The 20755-nt window shown below is 45.6% G+C and overlaps 1 protein-coding gene across 1 annotated transcript in view; it reads right to left on the reverse strand.

Annotated features, from left to right (window-relative positions):
• SGCD (sarcoglycan delta) overlaps positions 1-17061 on the reverse strand; it is a 359332-nt gene extending 342271 nt beyond the window's left edge. The window contains exon 1 of the mRNA XM_037044827.1: positions 16729-17061. The gene's annotated coding sequence lies outside the window, so the exon portion shown is untranslated. The remainder of the gene's footprint in view (positions 1-16728) is intronic.
• Between the last annotated feature and the right edge of the window lie 3694 nt (positions 17062-20755).

Here is a 20755-nt window from a genome sequence, read left to right on the forward strand (position 1 = left end):
TAAGCACTATTAGAGCCTTCTCACGGGAAAAAAAAGTAATGAACTTTTTGGCCAACGCAACAGAACTATTAAAAAAATTCCCAGGTCATCGCAAAATATTCCACAAGATTTGGGACAACTTTTATTTAAAAATTGCCTTCATTTTTTTTCACAGTATAACCATTCCAAGACAACAACCCTGAAACAAACTCTAATGTAGCATATAATACAGCAAGAAAGCAGCGGTCCTCTGCTCAAAGCAAGAATGAGGGGTTAACCACTCCTACGGCACCTCTGCAGAACCCGTGGACTCCTAGAAAGCACCGACTCGGCCCGACCCGTGTACTAACTACCTGAGGGAGTTACTCAAAGCCCAGAAGGGAGAATAGCTCCCTTTCAAGGCACACAGTAAATTAGAAGCTGAGCAGGGATCAGAGCCCAGATGCTTGGTGTAGTGGCCTTTTCTATATGTCATGAGGGTTCCTATGTCCCCACCTAATGTCATGAGCCACAGGAAACAGCATACTTGAATCTGAAACATGGTCATAAAGAAAGGTAGATTGATAGATCAACAGACTGATCCATAGATGATAAGTAAGGAACAGAGAAGAGAGTGAGCCATTTTCTCCAGATGACTGAAATAGGAAGGCTTGTCAGCCAGACGTAGTGGGATGGATACATCTGTGGTCAATAACCCTGCCTGGAAAGGGAAAATTTAGATAATGCTGAGTCCATTAATGTTTCTAGTAAAACATCAAAACATGTTGGAATTATAAAAACAAAAGAGGAAAGACAATCTCCAATCTGTGTTTCTCTTTGATTCTTCCCAAACGAAATTTGTTGTCCAGGGAATGAAGTTGAAGTTGCAGGTCCTCCCTTGCCCAAGCCCACCCCTTGGCCCTGGGAGGGACCACAGCAATGCATTACCAGCATCATCCATTTTTATAAGATTGGCTTAAGAAAGACGTTTTCATTGCAACTAGCTAAGGTCCTGTCTTATTCAATGTCCCTTTAAGTTGGGTGGCTTTCGAGGAATTACATGCATTTTGGAGGTCTGTCTACCAGAAGTTAAATTGGAAGTTCATAGTTTGGATGTGGTGGTATGTATTTATTAGATCTGGTTTGCAGACACTTCCATGTGAATCATGGTGCTTAACAAACTTTTTCCCCTTCCTCTACACCAATCATACATCAAAACACTCTCAAAAGTTGAGAACTTCGGCAAAGTCAACCTCAACCACTACAGCGTGTCCTTCTAGGAGGCTTACATGTATCTGTGGGAGTACACCAGACATGTGAATTCTCCAAAGGAGCCCTTCTATCTAAATATACCCTCTTCTTGAGAATTATAGGAGAGAAGTGTGTTCTATCAGACTTTGGGAACAATTTTACATTGTTACACAACATGTTTTATAGTCATATAGGAAGCTCCCTGGATATATTCAAACGTCTAAGTTTTTAAAACTTGTCCAAACTCCAGGAGCACCTAAACAATGATGTATACACATTTGTAGTTGATGTAATCCCTCCTTCCTTCCTTCCCTCCTTTCTTTCTTTCTATCTATCTATCTATCTATCTATCTATCTATCTATCTATTTTTCTATCTACCTACCTACCTACCTAAGCATACATTTGTCCAATGAATGAATAAAAATCAAGCCAATGCGAAATAGCAATGCATATACTCCAGCAACAAGTCAACAGCTGTAAAATCAGAGACAAAGAATGCAAACTAACACAAAGGCACATTCCAATTGCACTGGAATTGCAAAGGCACATTGCAATTGTAATGATGTTAAGTAGCCTTAAATTCAAAGCATTACTCTACACTTTCATGAGGCTATTTTCAGTATTCACCTGTTTAGAAACAAATAAGGGTGACATCAAGATAATCTGTTTCTCACACACACACTGCAATAAGGTAGTGAAACTTCCTGTTGCTTTGCCCTTAGGTAGTGAGGAACTATCAACAGTCAAGGCAATGTCATGATATAATAACCACTCGTAACAATGGGCTAATTAAATAACGTCCAATAGAATAGACATGGGGTTTCCAAAGGAAGCCATTCTGGGGTTGCATGTTACTAAAACATGATTTTGAGAGTTGTAAACTCATTCAAACATTTATTCCTGTGATCACATTACGGAGTCAAGGCCTAATGCTGATTTAATGTGACAGTCTGAAAGAAAAGATCCATTTTAAGCAGTGGACTTATGAAGAACCTCCTCTTAGGCTGTGTGACTTTGTTTCACTTCTACCCCTGCAGCCACCGCCAAGCCCCCAGTGACTCTCCGATGCTAGGGCAGGTTTTCCCAGTGTTTGCACAAATGCCCCACATCAGTCACAGGAGCCACAGGAGGGACCCACACAAATCTCATGATCATGTCATCACAAGAATCTTCGGGTCAGGACAGCCTAAGTGGTTCCTCGACCCTGGGACTGCTGCTGGTCTGATTCAGGAAACTGCACCACATGTCTAGCTGGAAGCTCACCTACATGGAGCTCCAAAGCGACCAGTACCACTCCTCTGATGAGCCTTTGAAATCTTCACGCAGAAACTGCCCTGGTCATACTCAAGCAAGAGTCGATTTTTATACCGTGTTGACTTCCCTTCCTAAATCTGGTCAGTGCCAAATAGCTACTAGAAAATCTTGTCTTGTTTTATTTCCTACGTTTCATCAGCTAGTACCAGAATGATGGAATGAGGGAATGAGGGAAGGTCTTGGGCCAGAAACGGAGGCAGCTGGCAGACTGTGGGGCCGGGCACACATGCTGGAATAGTCGTGTTAGAAGCCAGGGCTTCATGCAGTGTTACCTTCAGCAGGGTTCTTCTCCAGGAGAAGAACTACTGCTTTCCTTTCCTTCCTCCTAAATAAGAGATACCTGGAAAACCGTACCATTCCCACTTTACCAGCCTGCTCTGTAAGAATGCATTATGTTTTGAGGGATAATTAAAAAACAGCCAGTAAACTTCTAAGGACACAAGAATGCCCTTAAGTTTCCGGATGATTTTTCTTTGGGGCCTGTAAAATTTTAGGGGCCATGGTCTGCTCTTCTAATAGGGTGGAGTGGAGAATAAGGAAGCATTGACGGGCATTTCTCTAATGCTTGCTGGACTCTGCTACCCACTAGGCACCATAATTTTATTCCTTAAGAGAAATTAATGGGAGTGCCAATGAGTGTAATTCTATGTACAGTTACATATTGTGAGGAAAGAAATATGGCTGAGCCCAGGCCTGCCCTTCAAGGAAATTTCCAGTCTATTTTTTTCAACAGAAAGAAGGTATTTTTGACATCTGCCATGTGCAGGGACCAGAGTAAGTCCTGGAGATATACCAGTCTTCTCGTGGATGAATGTGATGTTTCTACTTTCCTCAAGCCCGTGCTTTACGGGGACATGAACACAAATACATAAATGGAGGAAACTATCAGAACTAAAGTTAGGTGTCCGGGAGGAAAGAATCAAAGCTCTGTGACAGAGAATGGAGGGTGACCCACTCTGCTCACGGAAGGCCATTCTGACCAAGTGACAATTAAGGTGAGGCCTGGAGGTGGAAGAAGCTTCCCAGCAGAGGACAGGCACAGCGAGCATCTGGCCTCACAGACACGCGCAGGTGAAGCAGAATGGCTGGTGGAGCTGACTTTGAATGAGCTCAGAGGAAAGGGGAGGGGATGGGTCTGCAGAGACAGGCTCCACACCAGTCAAACTCAACCGTGTAGGTTACGGTACGGAGTAAAGAATTAGTGCAGCCAGACTAATAATTACATGATTTTATTTAGAAACAAGACACGCGATGCCAATCAAGTAAGCTAGGGTTTGTTGATGACGATGCTGTATGTTACAATTTCCAGTGCATCGAAGAGTAAACATGACTTAGGTCACTGCTTAGGACTGTCACCAGTTCGCATAAACAGCAAGCCTAAGTTCCCTCGCTGGCTCATTACAGTTTCTAGAGTGGGTTGTGGAATCTGAGTCATTTTGGAAGATCCCGGCATGTAAATAGTTTTCCACTAGCCATGTTAACTGTGAGGTCCTTGATTCAAAAGGATCTGCTTTCAAGGGCTGTTTTCCTTTAGCCGCCCATATAAGCCGTTAGTCGTGGATCGCTAATGTTTGGCCCAATTTATACAATTGCAACAGACTCATCACTTTCAGCTGAGATATGATAATCAACCTTTTTTTTCTTGTAAAAGTCATACAGAAAAATAAATGCCAGTTTATGTGAAATAATCCAGAAATGGCATGTTCTATCTACACAAATATTTAAATTTAAAAGTTAGGTATTCCATGTTTTAGTTTCCTAGGACTTGTTACAGGCATTGAGCAGTTTTACTAAAAAATAATTAGACAGTGCATGTATTTAAAAGAACCAAAGAACACACAGTTAAGAACGTTTCTTTTCCATTCATATGTCCAGCCTTCCTCCTTGCAGGGAACTATTGCCACATTTTTTCTTATTCTTAGAGAAAGTTGAATACATATACAGGCTTTATTCAATATATACACTTAATTCATACACACTCGGTTCCCTCAATAACATAGTTCAGTGGTAATCCCATAAAAATATACAGAGATATATTTTTAAGTTGGTTTGAAATTGTGTGGATCCACAATATACAACTTAACCAACTCCTTAGTGATGCATATTGATTTGTTTCCAGTCATTTTCTGTTGCCAATGTTCAGCCAAACAAATCGATACTTACAGGGTTTCACCATGTGCTGGCACTTGGTGTTCAGCAGTTAGAAGATGAAAGACAGTAAGAAAAGGCAGCATTAAAAAACTCTTGGACCTTATATTCAAGCGGAGGAAATGAAAACCAGATAAACAAGAACATGTGTAACTTTTCATAGTTATGTGCAGGAGTAACTTTTATGAAAAAAAAAAGTAAAGCCAGAAAGAGAGACAGACAGTGAGTGCCTGAGAGGCTCCCGCCCATAGGGCTGTCAGGGAGGTCTCTCTGCAGTCGAGAGATTTGAGGAAAAACAGAACAAAACATAAACAGGCAAGAGAGAAAAGCAGGACATCCAGAGAGAGCAGGCCAGTTGGAAGAAACAGTACTAGCAAGTGCAAAGGCCCTGAGGTGGGGGTTCAAGGGCAACTTTAAAGGACATTGTGGCCAGATTGGAGTGAACAGGGGGGCCGTGCATGGAAATAGGCTGGGAAGCACAGGCAGGAGGGCTGCACATTTGATCTCATAAGCTGCAGTAAGAACCTTGGGCATGGCACTGACTGTGACAGTGACATTCCCAGGACTTGGGCGCAGGAGTGAGATGCCTGGATCTCCACTCTGGGACCACTCCAACTGCTCTGAGAGGCACAGACAAGAAGGCATGTGGAGAACCCAGGCACCTGTGGGTACTACTCTTGCCCAGAGAGCATAGCCCAGACCTGATTAGAGGTGAGTAAGGTGTCAAGCGGCTGTATTTGAAATCTATCTGGAAGGCAGAGCTAACAGGCATTGCTGCTTTCTGACATAGCATGGGTGTGAAGGAAAGGAGTCAAGGAGAATGCTAAGGCTCTGCCATGAGGATGGGGCCCTTCATCAGGATGGGGAACATTAGAACAGCGGACTCTCGGGGAAGGAAGCAAACAGAGTGTGCACAGGGAAGACAAAGAGCTGGGTTTCTACACATTAACTTTGAAAGGGGTAGTGTCACAGAGCCACTTCCAAATGCATCTGGAATTCAGGGGAAAGACTGGGCTCCAAAGTTAAATGCCTAGGTCTCCTATGTAGTATCACTTGGAGCCACAGGGATGGAACATGCGTCTTTCACAAATGTCCATGTAAACCTCAGAGATGCCCTGAGAAAGAGAACTGCTAGCCAGATGTGTGTGTGTGTGGTGTGCACATATACTATGTTATAGGTGCTATTGTCAGGATTCCTTTCCAAAGTACAATATCCCTTCCACTTAAATTTATAATATTTATCTTGGGTGAATTAGAAGCTGTTTTGGTATAATTATGACCATTAATTCTTACTGTTCTAGAGATTTAGATCTTTGGGGTGTCAGCTGAAGTAGTTTCAGATAGAAATGCAGTATGAAACACAGATACATATTTGTACTAGAAATTATCAGATATATGAGCTCATACATTCTGACAACATTCTAGGAGATGAATATGATTAATATTATTTCATCAATTAAGATACTGAGGTCCTCAAAAATGAAAGAATGTTCTGAAGGACTCCGAACCAGTAAGTTGGTTAGGGTCTGAACTCAGAATGAGGCAACTGTTTGGACTCCCCCAGATAAGACACTGGGTACACAGAATTACCATCTAGATGTGTATTTAGTGTGGAACGTGTGAACATTGCCCCCACCTGACAAATCCTCATTTTCCTTCAGGCCCACCTGTGGCTCTGTCCTGGGCATTTGGGAGGTATCAATGAGAAAAACCCAGACTCCCAGTCCATTGGCAGTGGTGGAGGCAGGGATGGCAGAGACAGACGAAGAAAAAGAAAACCATGCTTGGAACTTAGGTTACAGAGAATGAGTGCTGTGGGGAAAAAAGCAAAAACGGGAGGGAGAGAGGGAGGGAGGGAGGGAGGGAGGGGAGTAAATAGGCAGAGTAGTGTGGTGGGTTAAGGAGCAGAGCAGGATCAAAATTTAAAAGCATGAGAAAGACTGAGCTCACAGAGACAGTAATTTTTGAGCCAAGACTTGAAGGAATCTTAGAGTTGTTGAAGATTACACTGTGCATAAAACTCAGACATCATTCTAAACATAGGCTTGATGTTGCAAGTTGAGGACCAGAAGAGAATGTATACGCTAAACACCCCTGAAAAGGAAGTAAAAATCCCAACACCCAACTGCAAAGTTAACAGTGTCATTTTCACATGCAAAGGACACCACGTCCACCCATCGTGGCCTCGTCGACGGTCAGCTTTCCGAACAGGAGTGACGGATCCTTTCAACTAACTGGCTACCCTGTGTTGTCAAGGCCCGAGCTTCTTTCATCCCCACAAATGATCCTGTCCAGGAGCAGGTAATGAAAATCACAGACAAGCCACCACAGCCCTTCTGCGATCTGGGGACCAAGCTGGGTAATAAAATAATAACAAGCATGACTCAAACACTTATGATCAGGGAATGAGACCCGCAGCTTGAAGGAAGCATGGACAATACGAAGTTCAAATCCATTTTCAACTGTTAAACATTATTTAACAGTTGAGAAAGCCAGGTTCAGGAAGGTGAAGTGACAATCAAAGTCACCTAGTCCATCAGCGACAAGACCAACGTCAGCTCAACTGAAAACCAGCCCGTTCCCCACAAACCCCAGGCTGCCATCTTTCCAACTTCAACTCCTACTCCTATTAGACATTGCCGCCATCCACCGCCACACAGATGAACAATACCCAACGGCAAAGCACAACAAAACCATCCGTTTCCTAAAACAAAGACAGCGTGTGAAACCGACGACAAACACTTGGGTAAGGGCTGCTGTGTGCCAGACACTGGTCTAAACGCTTCACTGAACTTGTCTATTAGCCTTCACCGACATACAGTGATGAGCTGGGTATTACCACTACCCGCGTTTTACAGGGGAGGGAACTGAGGAACAGAGAGATTAAGTAACCTGCCTGAACGAACTCAGCCCGATAACGCAGTTGAGTCCAGAGTGCTTAGCTAGAGAATCCGTTCTCTCAATTCTCCTGTTCAACGCTTCCAGATATAGATGTATGTGTGTACTTGGTCAGAACAGTACGATTGCTAATTTCAACATGTTTTTGTAACGCTGTTAGCTAAAATTTCTCACCATGAGTATTCATTTTCAGTAGATTCATCAAACACTGACTGAGCAACCACTGAATTCCAGCCAGGGTGCATGGCACTCCACAGCCAATTTCCCCCACACAATAAACTACCCCTGATGTGTCTCTAAAACCCATAAGCTTTTACAACATCATGAAAAATGGCTACAACAAATTAGACACATCCTTTTATACGGACTCAATAGTTCCATAAAATTAGCATCGATCCCTAGATTCTCCTGTGACAACTATGTTTGGTAAGGATCTTTAGCTATTATCTAAGCTCTCAAATACTTGCAAAGAAATCCGCAGGCAGAAAGGAAGTGTTCTTCATCTCATTTTTCGTCACGTTATTTGGTTTTTTCTTTAAATGAAAGTGTCTGGAAACAAGCATGATAATCATGATTCCTAAAAGTTAGGATGCACTCTGCTGAGCACCTAGTATGCCTTCACATACATCTGTAGTTATACACATACATATGTGCACGTGTATATGTACACACACACACACACACGTATTGTACCTACCTAGGTAGAACTTCCTGTGACATACACAGACACAAACCATCCTGCGGGAGGTTTCCAAAGGGGTACACCTGAGTGAGCAATACCCAGTCAAGACAGGGTGCATTTCCATCACCCCAGGAAGTTCCCTCATGCCCCATCCCAATCGATCCCCTCCCCCAGAGGCAGTGACTCTTCTGGATTCTATCACATTTAAATTTTTGGACTGTGCGTACAATTGTACGATGGGATTGTTGCAATAAGTACCTAACTCCGGCACCTGCACTCTTGGCTGCCATGCGGCCCTACTGTGTCTCCTCTTGACAGACACTCGGCTCACCTCGGCAGGGCCCTCTGAGAGGACCGGGCCATGATGGCCTGCCTTCTCTCTCACGCGTGGACAGTGGTGCTATACGCACCGCCCTCGGAGGAATGGAAAACCAGTCATGGAGATCACGTTGCACATTCTGTGGTTCAGACAAGTGAGCCCACTGTGAGCTCACTAAGGTAAACGCCCACAGACAGGGAAGGTGGGCGTCAGTGCCGTGGATACAACTCTCAAAGGGAAAGGAGCTGCCCATTCCCATCGACTGTGCGCCGCCAGAAATCGGACCAGGGATGCTTGTCCTCGGCTTTTTCTACATAAGCTAGATTTGAACATAATATCTCAGCAAGTTTAAATGCTTTGCAACTAAGTCCCATAAAAAGACACATTATAAACACAAAGAGGCCGGTCCCCGGATTGATAGTTTGTGACTGGCTGTGGGCTTCTCAGCCTGTGAAACACCAGGAACGGCTTCCTCAGAGACAGAAGTGAGGCCATGAACCTTTGACAGTCACAGCCGACTTTAGGGGCAAATGTTTGTCATTACATAGCAAAAGTTACAAAGTCCAGACTCAGGTCTGTGACCAACACTCCTGATCACTGAGACAAGCAGACACCTGCTGTACACACTTACCAAACAAACACCAGAGAGAAAAGCTGGCAACAGGAAGCGAGAGCAGAATAGAAAATAAATAAAAGGAGGAGAGCTAGAAAGAGTATAGAACGAGAGGGATGATAGGAGGCAAGAAAGGAAGGAATGCAGTGGGCTGTTCGTCGCTCCTTGCCTGTCTGTAGGCTTTAAGCAGCTGGCCCTCATTGCCCAGGCCACACCCAGGACTGCGAGCCCAGTCTGAGCAGGGGGAATGGAATGCTTCTGAGCCGTGTGCCTGTAGAAGGGGCTAACCCTGATATTTATTTGCTCGAGCTCAATGAGAGCAATTGCAGTGGCTGAATACTTTGACCCCAGCAAGTGACTGCAGGGTTTCCAAGAATTCAGAAATGTATTATTTGGAAGCCAGGGTCCTTGCAAAACAGTCTGATCCTATCACCCTGGCCAGGGAAAGTGGTTCGAACAAGGGGAGAGTTTCTAATCCCTGACAATATAGTCTCTTATCAGGAAACTGTGCTTGCTTTAATAGGTGCCATTGCATGATAGGTTAAAAACAAGAATAAAGCCATCGCCTCCACATCCACCCACACACCCGGAGCTCCATTAGGACAGCCAGCAGAGAAGATTTCCAAGCAAACCAATCTCCCAGGATTTATACACTTAGTGAACCGTGGTGACACATTCCTCCCCCGGTCCTGCAGACCTGTCTGACAGGCAGGCCAGGGGCCGCCACTTACATGGCTTCCTTTATATCAGGCGGCTCACACTTGGCCACAGGAATCTGAAGCAATAATGAAGAGCATCACCTTTCTGTGTAGCAGCAAAGGTGACAGGAAGAGAAGAAGGGAAGCTGCGGAGAAATCCAGGCAGCACAGAAAGCAGCAGCAGCCCTGGTGATGCCATATTAAACCTCCTCTCCTCCGCTGATTGTCTCAGCTCTTCCTTTGATCTTATCTGCCTATTTCATTCTTTGCCGGTTTGCCTCATGCCATCCCTGTTAATATTTAAGTACGGAAAGCTGAACTCCTTAAGTGCTTGCTGTGCGCAGGGCACCGTGCGATGAGTGTTGCACACACTCTCTCACAACGCCCTCGGGGGCACACACTGCCATGTCCGTTTTTAGGAAGATGTGGCTGCGGCGCATGGAGAGGAAGGGACTTGCCCAAGGCCACGTGGCCAGGATCACGGCCTCAGTGCCCAGGCTCAGCTCACAGTGGAACCCCGTGCCCTCTGCGACAAGAGCACTCTGTTCTTCGTTTTCGCTCTGTTCTCTCCCTCACGATCACCCCCTTCGCCTTAGGTTAACAGATGTACGGCGTCTTCCTCATGGAATATGTGCTTGTCAGATGACGGAAACTGAGTTCAGAGAACTACTTCTTTCTCAGGAAGAGGTTAACTGGAATGCGTTCAGAGAAGAGGAAAGTGCAAAAAAAGATGAGAGTGGATAAAATAATTCAAGATGCCCAGCCTCGGGAATGGGTGACTAAGACAGAGAAATGAAAGAGTTTTAGCATTACAAAAACCATACATTGTGAGAAACAGAAAATACATTAGAAGCACGTGACCCCATTTCACAGATGAGAAAACTGAGGTCCAGCTTTGTGTGGAATCAGGACCCAGCCCAATGCTTCTGACCTCTAACTTGACTCCCTTCTCTTCACCCCAATTCTGCACCAGAGACCACTACCACCCCCACGTGTGGCTGAAGAGACTAGGACAATGGCTATGGGTTACAGGGAAAGCACAGAGATGCACATTTGCCTCCACCCAAGGAGGCCTGGTTTCAGAAGCAAGGCCCCAGGCTGCCTCACAGTGTAGGGAGGGTCTCCGTAATCCCATCTGGCTGGCATCTGTTAGCAGTGCTACCCGTGGCGTCCCTGCAGTGAATGATGATTTAGCCGGGATGGTGTTAAACAAACTCCATTCTGTGGACCCCTGGCTGGCTGGCTTCAAAAGAATCTCTCAGCAGCTCTTAAGAAGATAGGGATTCCCCAACTCCGATCTCAGAAAGTCCGACTCAGGAGGTTTTGAGAAACCATGGAACCAGGTAACTTCTGAGGGACCTCCTGTCAGTAAGATTCCACTGCCACGTTACTTTCTCTAGCGTGGCTTCAGCCAGCACTGAGCCGACACGTGGGGCGTGTAGTCCACAGCAGATCTGGAGGCGAGGAATGGGAGGCAATGCTGCCTCAGACCACCTGTGATTCTCAGGAGGGTAACACGTCTTTTCTGCTCTCAGTGTTCACTCTGTTTTTTAGTGATTTTAAAAAATATTTTATTTAATTCTTTTTAGAGATAAGGGAACGGAGGAAGAGAGAGAGGATGGGAACATCAATGTACTAGGGAAACACTGATCGGTTGCCTTTTGCCTGCCCCCCAACCGGGGACCCGGCCTGCAACCCAAGCATGTGCCCTAAATGGGAATTGAACCAGCAACCTTTTGGTTTGCAGGACAATGGTCAACCCACTGAGCCACACCAGTTAGGACCAGAGTCCACTTGAAAATGGGAGAAACATACTGTTTTCCAGAGCACTCAGAACCGTTGCAACGACAAACGACATTCTGGACTTGTGATGTCGCCTTCATACAATTGCTAGAATGGGAAACACTATGGAGTCAGAAGGCAGATCAGCGGTTATCTGAGGCTGGGAGTGTGAACAAGAGCTGACTCCGTGGGCACAAGGAAACTTGCTGAGCTGACGAAAGTGTTCTAAAACTGCCCACTGCACCACTGTACAAATGCACTAAAAAAGCATTATATGCTTATGGGTGAATTCCACAATATATCAATAATACCTAACAAAGCTGAAAAACATAAAGGAGAAAATGGATTTGCTTATGCATTTTTTTCATTAAGCATCTGTGCCCAAAGCTATCCTGCCTATCCACAGACATCCTCCTGCTGGTCACTGCTGTGCTCCTTATGAGGCCGAAAGCCCTTGATCTCAATGTGTGGGCTCCTGCTCACACCTAGAGGGCAAAACCCCCTTTGTACTATCATGGTAACATCATTCCAGGGGGCCAGCAGGCCTGCGACCAATTTGGGCTGTGCGTTCTGAGACTCTACGCAAAGTCTACGGCAGGGATGGGGTGGTGATCCCTCTGTGACTAAATGAGGAAAAGCTCACGAGGAGAAATACTTATCACCTTCATGTCCTGCCACCATTGTCCTGACTTAAATGTGGCACATAGAGATGAGCGTGAAGCGTCGATGGTGGAGCAGAAAGAAAGTTCCAGTCCTTGGAGAAACTGCTTAACTCCGGCTCCTACCCTGGAGTGTCTGGCAGTGTCCCGTGTCTACATGCGCACAAAGTAAGCCCTTTGCACGCGGGCTACAGGGGGCGAGCTTTCTGTTACTTGCAGTCCAATGTAAACTTCACTCACACAGCATCGAAACTCTTTCAGATGAAGTCTTTCGCAAAACCCCAAAGCAGGAAACAAACGAAGTGGCTGGGTTACATCGGAAACACAGATCGGGTGTTTCCAGGGCTGTTTCTCTCTACATCCCTGCAGGGGTCCATCCATGGAGCCAACTGGCCACGATCAGCATTGTTCAAGGTTGAGACCTCTAGTCACCGGGGATCTTCAGATCTCCTCAGGTATCTGAGAGCTCTCGACCACATTTGTTCTTGGGTCTGTTTTTCTTTGCTTTTTACCTGCTTCTTTTGTTTATGCAAATTCTGATCTAGAAGATGTCGATCTGATTCACGGCCAGTGGCTCCCACTGCACAGGTTTGGTGTCTGAGTTTGTATTCGCTGTAGGATCATGTTGGCGACGAGCAGGTCCATGCTGCCGTGAACGACGAGGGAGGCGCCGAGTGTGATGGGACACCACATGGGACGCTCCCTGCAGGAGCAGGTCAAAGGCCACCAGGGTGTGCATGTGAAAGGAGATGTGAAGAGAAAAAGTTACGGAGGAATCAAGAGTCTACCCAGAATGAAGGAGCCTGAATGCACTGAAATCTAAACAGTCTCTAGACAGCTGCTGGTTTCCTGCTTGTGATGCCAGCCTCATTAAATTTTGGTAAAATTCTCTAGGAAAAGCACCCATTTTGATAATCTGAATATTACATGCATAGCTTTCTCTGTATTTAATTCATAAATTTTTTTCACATATGTGTTCAACAATGATTAAAACAGGTACATATTTCTACATTGAGAGATAATATCCAGGTGGATATTTGGGGTTTGTACATACTTAAATAACAGTATCATGAAAATAATTAAATCAACAATGGAGGAAGAGATCTTTTTTCTTGTCCTGTGATAAGGGGTTGCTCTATCACTCAAATTCAAGAAATTCTGAACCACATAGTAGCCAAACCCCTTCCCGATGGTGAAATCCATGACTCCAGGAACTTCCTTATCTGATGAAACAAATACACTTTCACAAACAGTGTTGTACAGGCCCTTTGAGGTGGTTTTTCAAATGAAATTAAATTTAAAGAACTGTATTGAAAATAAGGTGTTAGGAACTGCCCTGCCTGGTTTCAGGAATTGTAACTGCCCACCACAGCTAAGGATGAGTGAGCAACCTCTGGAATGCAAGCCACAGGAGACAAAAGCTTGTCTCTGGTAGCAAACGCTGCCTCAGCTTCCTCCCCTACCCCCAAAGCATGGTTGATGTCCATGACAGGTAAGACTCCTCACAGCGAGGGGCAACCTAAGCCAGACGCCATCACTTGGGAGGCCATGATGGAAGGACTTGGGGGGCTGCGACAAAGAAGAAGTGATGGACCCTTGCCCCCCCCCCACTATGTGACATAACCCGAGTCCCCATGTCCTCTGGGAGAAGTGCTTCCTGGCTCTAATCCCCTTAAGCCTGAAAACCTGTGATGGGGGAGGCAGTGCAGCTCCTTGGCAGCTAGAGCGGGAACCGGGGTGATCAGGCATAAGAACGAATTCCTAAAAATCCTGTGCTTTGCTAAGAGTGCTTTCACTCATATGTTAAGGGTCTGAGAGGAAATGAGTATGTCTCCCAAAGTTTCTGCAAACCCCCTTCCTGACAGACTCTGACTCAGACTAAGCCCTCTGATTTCTTTGAAATGTTATTTACTGTTTGATCCTTGCCGCCCTGTATTCCTGTGTATTACAACCCAATAAAAGCCCCTGGAGGAAGGGGCTCAAGGCCTTTTTCCCCTGAGAAAACTGGCCACCTCTCCTCCCCATGCAGATCATGTCTTGGTAGTGTTTACTTTCATCCATGGTGGACGGGGGGACTTGAGGGCAAAGTCACCCCCACAATAAGGCACATACAACCTTCTGCATTTCCTCTCAGGAGTCAGCCTGGACACTAACATCCCCATGAGCGGTGCCCTGAGCAAGCTCTGACCACTGCAGCCGTTCACCTGCCTCCAGCTGGTCCCTTCACTTGACACCCCAGCAGGGATATCACTGATGGAACACACATGGGTTAAAAGCAAGGCCTGGGGAGCCTGGCCCCGCCCTGCTTAGGAAATCTGAGCCCTCGGACGATGCCAGTCTTACAAATCGTGCTCTCTGATTGATTCCAGAAGGCACGGCAGGGCAGACTGCCCATGGGGTCTCCTGTTGTGAAGAGGGTAAAACAATTTTCCCCACGGAGGCCGTGGCTGATTCACACACTTCAAGTCAAGCAAATCAGTGCCTGCGGCTTCTCGCCGTTTCCAGAACGTGTTTGGTCCCTGGGCACAGACGTCCTCCGCCTGCCTTGTGACCAAGGCCAGGCTGTGGTCACTCCTCTCTCCTTGTGCCTGCACCTCTGCCCTGGATTTCTTCTCTGCCCTCTGCCCTATTAATTTCTTTCCAGAGGTCAGGGGAGCTTCATTTCCTTCCCTCTTATACTTCTAGTAGAGGGAAGCTACAGAGCTTCTTCCAAGTTTCAGGCACTGCTGCTCGTAATCCTGCAGCCCGGAGTTGCTATTTCACGCCTGTTCTGCTCAGCCCTTGACGCGGACTAAATTTAGAAGAGGATGACATTAGAGCTCACTGGAGGCTCCTTTTTCACCGGCAGTGGGCTGGGCCACGGTGCGTGTCGCCTCCTAATCTGTCTTGGCATTTTGCTCACTCAGGAGGCACTTCAGAGAAACATAGTGCAGTCACTGTCTGCCCCGACTTCCCACCGCACCCCTCCTTGTTCTGCGTCCCAGGTTCAGAGCCTCCCCGCCCCTACCCAACACCACAAGTGGGAGGTTGACGAGGAGCAAGAAATCCTGTTGCCTCATTCCCTCCTCTGAGTACAAAACTGTGGACAACATAAAACCACTGGCTAGAAACCAAATTCCACCAGTAGGACATGGTGTCTGTCCACTCATCCCAGCTGGTACACAGACAAAGATGGGGAAATTACAGCCCCCCACACTTCATTCATCCATTAATCTTACTCTCCACTATCAGCTACTTGTTGAGAGAGTTTAGAACCAAAGTAAACACACCTGTGTTTATAGCAGTCCACCCTAAGAGGACTAGCTACCACTCTGCTGCTATTCAAGAAGCATCCAAGAATCTATTCATTCATCTATTTCCTCAACTGGACTCCTGGCCAACCCCCCTTGGAAAACACCATTACCATCACCGGTTGCTCTGCCAGAAACCACAAAGTTGCAGTGATATTTAGTTTACCCCTTTCTGAGCTACCCCAGTTTCTTAAATGTAACCGCAATATTTTGTGTATTTTATAATCACTAAGCAGAGAAAAAGGTATAGCTCTCCTATGGGGAGGAAAAATCTATGTTGCATTACAGCTGATATGTGTGAGAAAGATTATTTAAAATTTGCGTTTTTGAAAAATGCACTCTTCAGTAAGGTGTAAAGTCAAATCAATCAATCAATCAAATAAAATTCACGCCATTATGTCTCTATCTTTTAACGGTGACTTTGAGTAAATTACTGTTTTCTGTTACTATTTAGTCCTCTATATTTCATATTTTTGAGAGTATAGCTGCCCGTTATTTCTTCAACTCAGAAAAACTTTTAATTATTACAGAAACTGAATTACAAATGTTGATCCAGCATATTTCTATGCAAATATATCACTGGGCTCCTTTAAGGACCACCATAATATCATAGAATAATAAAAGGTGCCAGGAACTGGCACACACACACATCTGCTCCTACATGTAGAAAGTGCAATCCAGACTAGAAACTTCGAACTAATTCTCTCCCGAAATGAGAGCCATTTTCTGCTGCAAACACTCCTCTCAAAACTCTCCTGAAGCAAAGAACACAGACAGTTTCACTTAAAGTGATCTTTCCTGCCAATGAATTGTCCTTCCTCACAGAAAAGTTCCAGAAGGTTGGAACTGGGTGACAACGCATGAATTTGTCTACTTTTTTCACATTGTGCTGCCAGCTAAATCCTAGCTTTCCAAAGTGTCTCTGCACTGCTGAAAGTCAGATCTTGAAGGGAGTGGGAGACAGAGAGATTACAAGTATACACCAAATGTTTAAGTGATGGAGTTCTGACTTATACACACACACACACCCTGGACACTCAGAGTTCATGCAAGCAAACAGCAGGCTTAGAAAGTGAAGAGAAGTGTGGAAACAGAAGAACGCCACAGTCCCCTACCTCTCTCGTCTGCTTCCCCAAGCAGCTGATGAAAATCGCCCTCTGTCCTGGGAGTGTGCTGAGAGGCTGGGAAGGAGGCGGCCTCGGGGCCCGCGGAGCAGGAGCAGGCCCAGCCTGTGCTCAGAAGCCGCCCCAGTCAGATTTTCCAAAAGTGGAACTGCAGCCAAGTCCCTGCCCATGCCTGAAGAATTTCCTGAACAGCATTCCCGTTCTTTTTCTGACTGCTTTGAAACCGTACTCTGTCTGTGCTTCAATACGGCTTTGTCAGGCCAGCTCGGAGCTACTGGGCTGTCTCCAGCTATCAATGGGAAACACATGTGCGAGTGCGGACCCGCTCCCCGGCCACAGCACCCACGGCGCCTGCTGGGCTCCCATTCACGACCACAAAGGAAACGGCCTCTAGAACCAATTCGGATTTCGCAGCCACTCTCCACACGGGCTCTGCGCTGTCGTGCTAGATGCTGGAGATACGCTTTCTCTTTCTTCTGCTCAAGATTGCCCCCTTTTAACTTGCTGCTCCTATTCACATTCCTGGCTGACCCCTGGGAGCCCCCCAGCCCAGCTCTCCCCTGCCCTGATAACAAGCCCATTACAGCTGAGAGACGTGAATCCTAATTTGATCTCCTTACCTGCCTTGCCTCAGTCTTCACTCCACATCCCAGCTGCTGGAGGGGGAACAATATTTTTAGCATTTCCAGACTGGTTCAATACTTCAGAGCTGTGCCTTCGTCCTGTGCAATTACCTCTTAGGCACTTTTGCGGCTCTCCGCTCCATAGCTGTGCGGGTCCAACCACGGAACATTTGACAGGCTCTGGCCGTGCGTGTTATGGTTATAGGGAACAGAAAGGCGAGACGGATGCGCCTTTAATCAGCACGCGCCCTCATTCAATGCACCTGTGATTATTTCTGGATGACATTCCATCAGATGTCCCGTGTACATTCGGCTGGGTTTTGTGGTCTACCTTCGACATTTCTCTTTTCCATGGAACAAGAGCAAATCTATAAAGATACGAAGAGGACACCCTCTTCTCCTTTTCCCACACCGAAACCCAGCACCTTAAGAGCCAAAGCTAAGTTGTCAAGGTAACACTGTAGAAAAGAGATGATTTAAAGAGAGAGCCTCCTCTGTTTTGAGGGGTTTTTTTTGGTATTAACATTTTACTTCCTAGTATTATACCCCATTAGCAATTTATTTTAAAGGACTGGCTTGCTGGATCGTCACAGTGCTGTGTGTTCCTGAGGGGCTGTTGGAGTTAATAGGTTTTGGTGGGGCTTTGAGTTTAGCATCCAGTTGCAATGGGCACTTGCAGCAGATTAGATCTTTGCCTTGGGAAACTTTGCCACAAACTGTGTGTAGGGGTGGGGTGGGGTGGGTGTGGGTGTGGGGGTGGGGGGTGGTTGTCGGTGNTTTGGTGGGGCTTTGAGTTTAGCATCCAGTTGCAATGGGCACTTGCAGCAGATTAGATCTTTGCCTTGGGAAACTTTGCCACAAACTGTGTGTAGGGGTGGGGTGGGTGTGGGTGTGGGGGTGGGGGGTGGGGGTGTGTGGGTGTGGTGGAGAGAGACCCTGTACAACTCTAAGGTCAGAATGCAATTACAGACTCAAAGAACTTTAGAGCTGGAAGGAACCCCAGAGAGCGTCCAACCCAAATTGTTTCTACCCTCATGTTACAGAGGGAAATGGAGGCCCTGCCAGATTCGAGGGCTCGTCCGGGGTTGCAAAGACAGTTACTGGCAGAGCTGAGGCCAGAACACGGGACTGGGGCTAATTTTTGATGTGCTTTCATTATCCTGAAAGCATTTGGGAGAGGAGGTATCATGTCACCTTCACGAGAGCAGGCTTATAATTAGTCGGCCTAGGTTGAATTTTAGCTTTGTCTGTGAATTCTGGGCGGCTTGCTTAGCCTTCTGGACTTAGTATCTTTGTCTGCAAAATGGGGACAATAATAGGATCTAACTCAAGGAATTGTTACGGATATGGAGAAATAATCCATATAAAGCAGTTACTACAGTGCCTATAAATAAATTTCAGTTTAGTTTCCTTTTAATGGAGCAAAAAAACAGACCCTTTCTCTTACCTAAAAGCTAAGCTGTCCTCTTATACCTAGTTTGAGCTTCTAGAATAAACGATTGAATTGGCTGGTTTTCTGCCACCTTAACATAACAGGGGCCTATCACCTTAGACACACGCATGAGTCCTAATGCCTCAGGGGAACATGGAGCTGACCACACAGCTACACTTCTCATTCATTCCCTAAATCTAACACTGAAGCTTTTCCTCAAGACTAACTCACAGGGAGAGAAAAGAGTATATCTGGCTTGCAGTCCAGGGCAGGAGGCAGAACAAAGGGCCACTTGCAGAGAACTGGACTCTGTCTCCAAACCCTAGGAGCTCAAGGTCACCATTCTAACAATTGGAGGCCATTAACAATTGCAATGCCTGCATTTGGTCATTGCAACGTCCTACACGAACAACAACAACAATGCAATCTCCTGTAAGCTGAGGAAGAAATCTTACTGAGGAGGTAGCTGCTACCAATTCTAACGAATCACATTTCCATCTGGAGTTCCAGATTCCAGAGCCTTCGTCTCAGAGTTGAAACCAGCAAGTGCTTAAAGAACCACTCACTTCTTCTTAATCATGTTTGGTGTGCCCGGCTACTTTGCGGAAAACCAAAGAGGATGATTAGTTTTGAATGGTTTACAGAATGATCTCTGTGATCAATTAAAACAAGCAAACATACAACTGGAAAAACTCAGCCCAGGCTTACCGAAGGGCAGAACAATGGTGAGGTAGTCCATCAGACACTGCCCCGGCAGCTCCCCAAATACTTGCTACGTGGCTCATTCAGTGTGGGTGTTTGAGACCCAGCTTGAGATTCAGCTTCAATATGACTGACTAGCTGGAAAATCCCCCAAAGTTACTTACCTCTTCTAATGTTCAGAAAAATTATCCAAAACTTGAAAATAATACCAAAGGGTTCTCATGTTCATTCAAAGGCACCCCAGGCCATGGTTTAACAGTCCATTTCAAGCATTACTTAAGGGAAATGTGCTTTTGTTCAAAGTAAAATTCAATTTACCACTGAATAAAGATCCCAAAGTTAGTAAAGCTACATGTTACCTTGGAGACTTCTGTCTGTTAAAGATTCAAATTATTTCTCTCCAGCAGAAAAAAAACAATGCCACATGTGATGGTGTATTGCACTGTGAGGCACTAACCAGTTTCGTATCTAATCTAGCAGTCTATGCTAACAGTCATTTACTGACGCACCTAAAACAACGAGCCCCTCAAACGATACAGGCACCAGCCTCACCATCATAGTTACTCCCTCATCAATGGATGCATCAAATCAAATCTTTGATGTATTTTAGTTCATATTTGTAGGAGTAGTGTTTTTAATTTCCAAAAATTGTGGCTGGATCCAGTTTCATTGTCCACATCTGGGTGTTAAGTGTTAGAAGCCTTATGTGACATAATGCATCATAAAGCACTTAGCGAAGTGTACAGCACATAGCAAATGCTGAAACTATGGAAATGCTTCCATTATTTAATACTCTAGCATCTGGGGTGCATTTCTGCAAAGGCCTCTGGAGCTCACTGGGCTGGATCACTCATTGGTCTCTTTCCTACCATGACTTTCAGTTCCTGCCCCTGGATTCTGAGCATCCTCTGTGGTGACCACTCCTACTGGAATTTTTCCACAGATGCTAACTTTGCTTTTCAGAGATTTCTACATTTAATGTTCTAAAATTAATCCCTGAAATAGATCTCCCTGTAACACAAACAGACTCTATAGCTGCTAAGCATAAAGTTCAATGAAAATTTCTGACGTTAAGGGGCACGTGGATGACAAAATATCATTCAAAACTAGAACAAAACTCCATGAGGACAAGGATTTTTGTCTGCCTCATCTCCTGCCATATTCCCACTGTTTAGGACTGGTACGCAGTTGGCCTTCATATTTACCATTTCAATAAATAACAGCTTTTGACTTACTTAAAAACGGGGGTCTAACGCATTCT

This window comes from Sturnira hondurensis, unplaced genomic scaffold (assembly GCF_014824575.4).
Source record: "Sturnira hondurensis isolate 20B ecotype Veracruz unplaced genomic scaffold, ASM1482457v3 Scaffold0004152, whole genome shotgun sequence".
NCBI lineage: Eukaryota > Metazoa > Chordata > Mammalia > Chiroptera > Phyllostomidae > Sturnira > Sturnira hondurensis.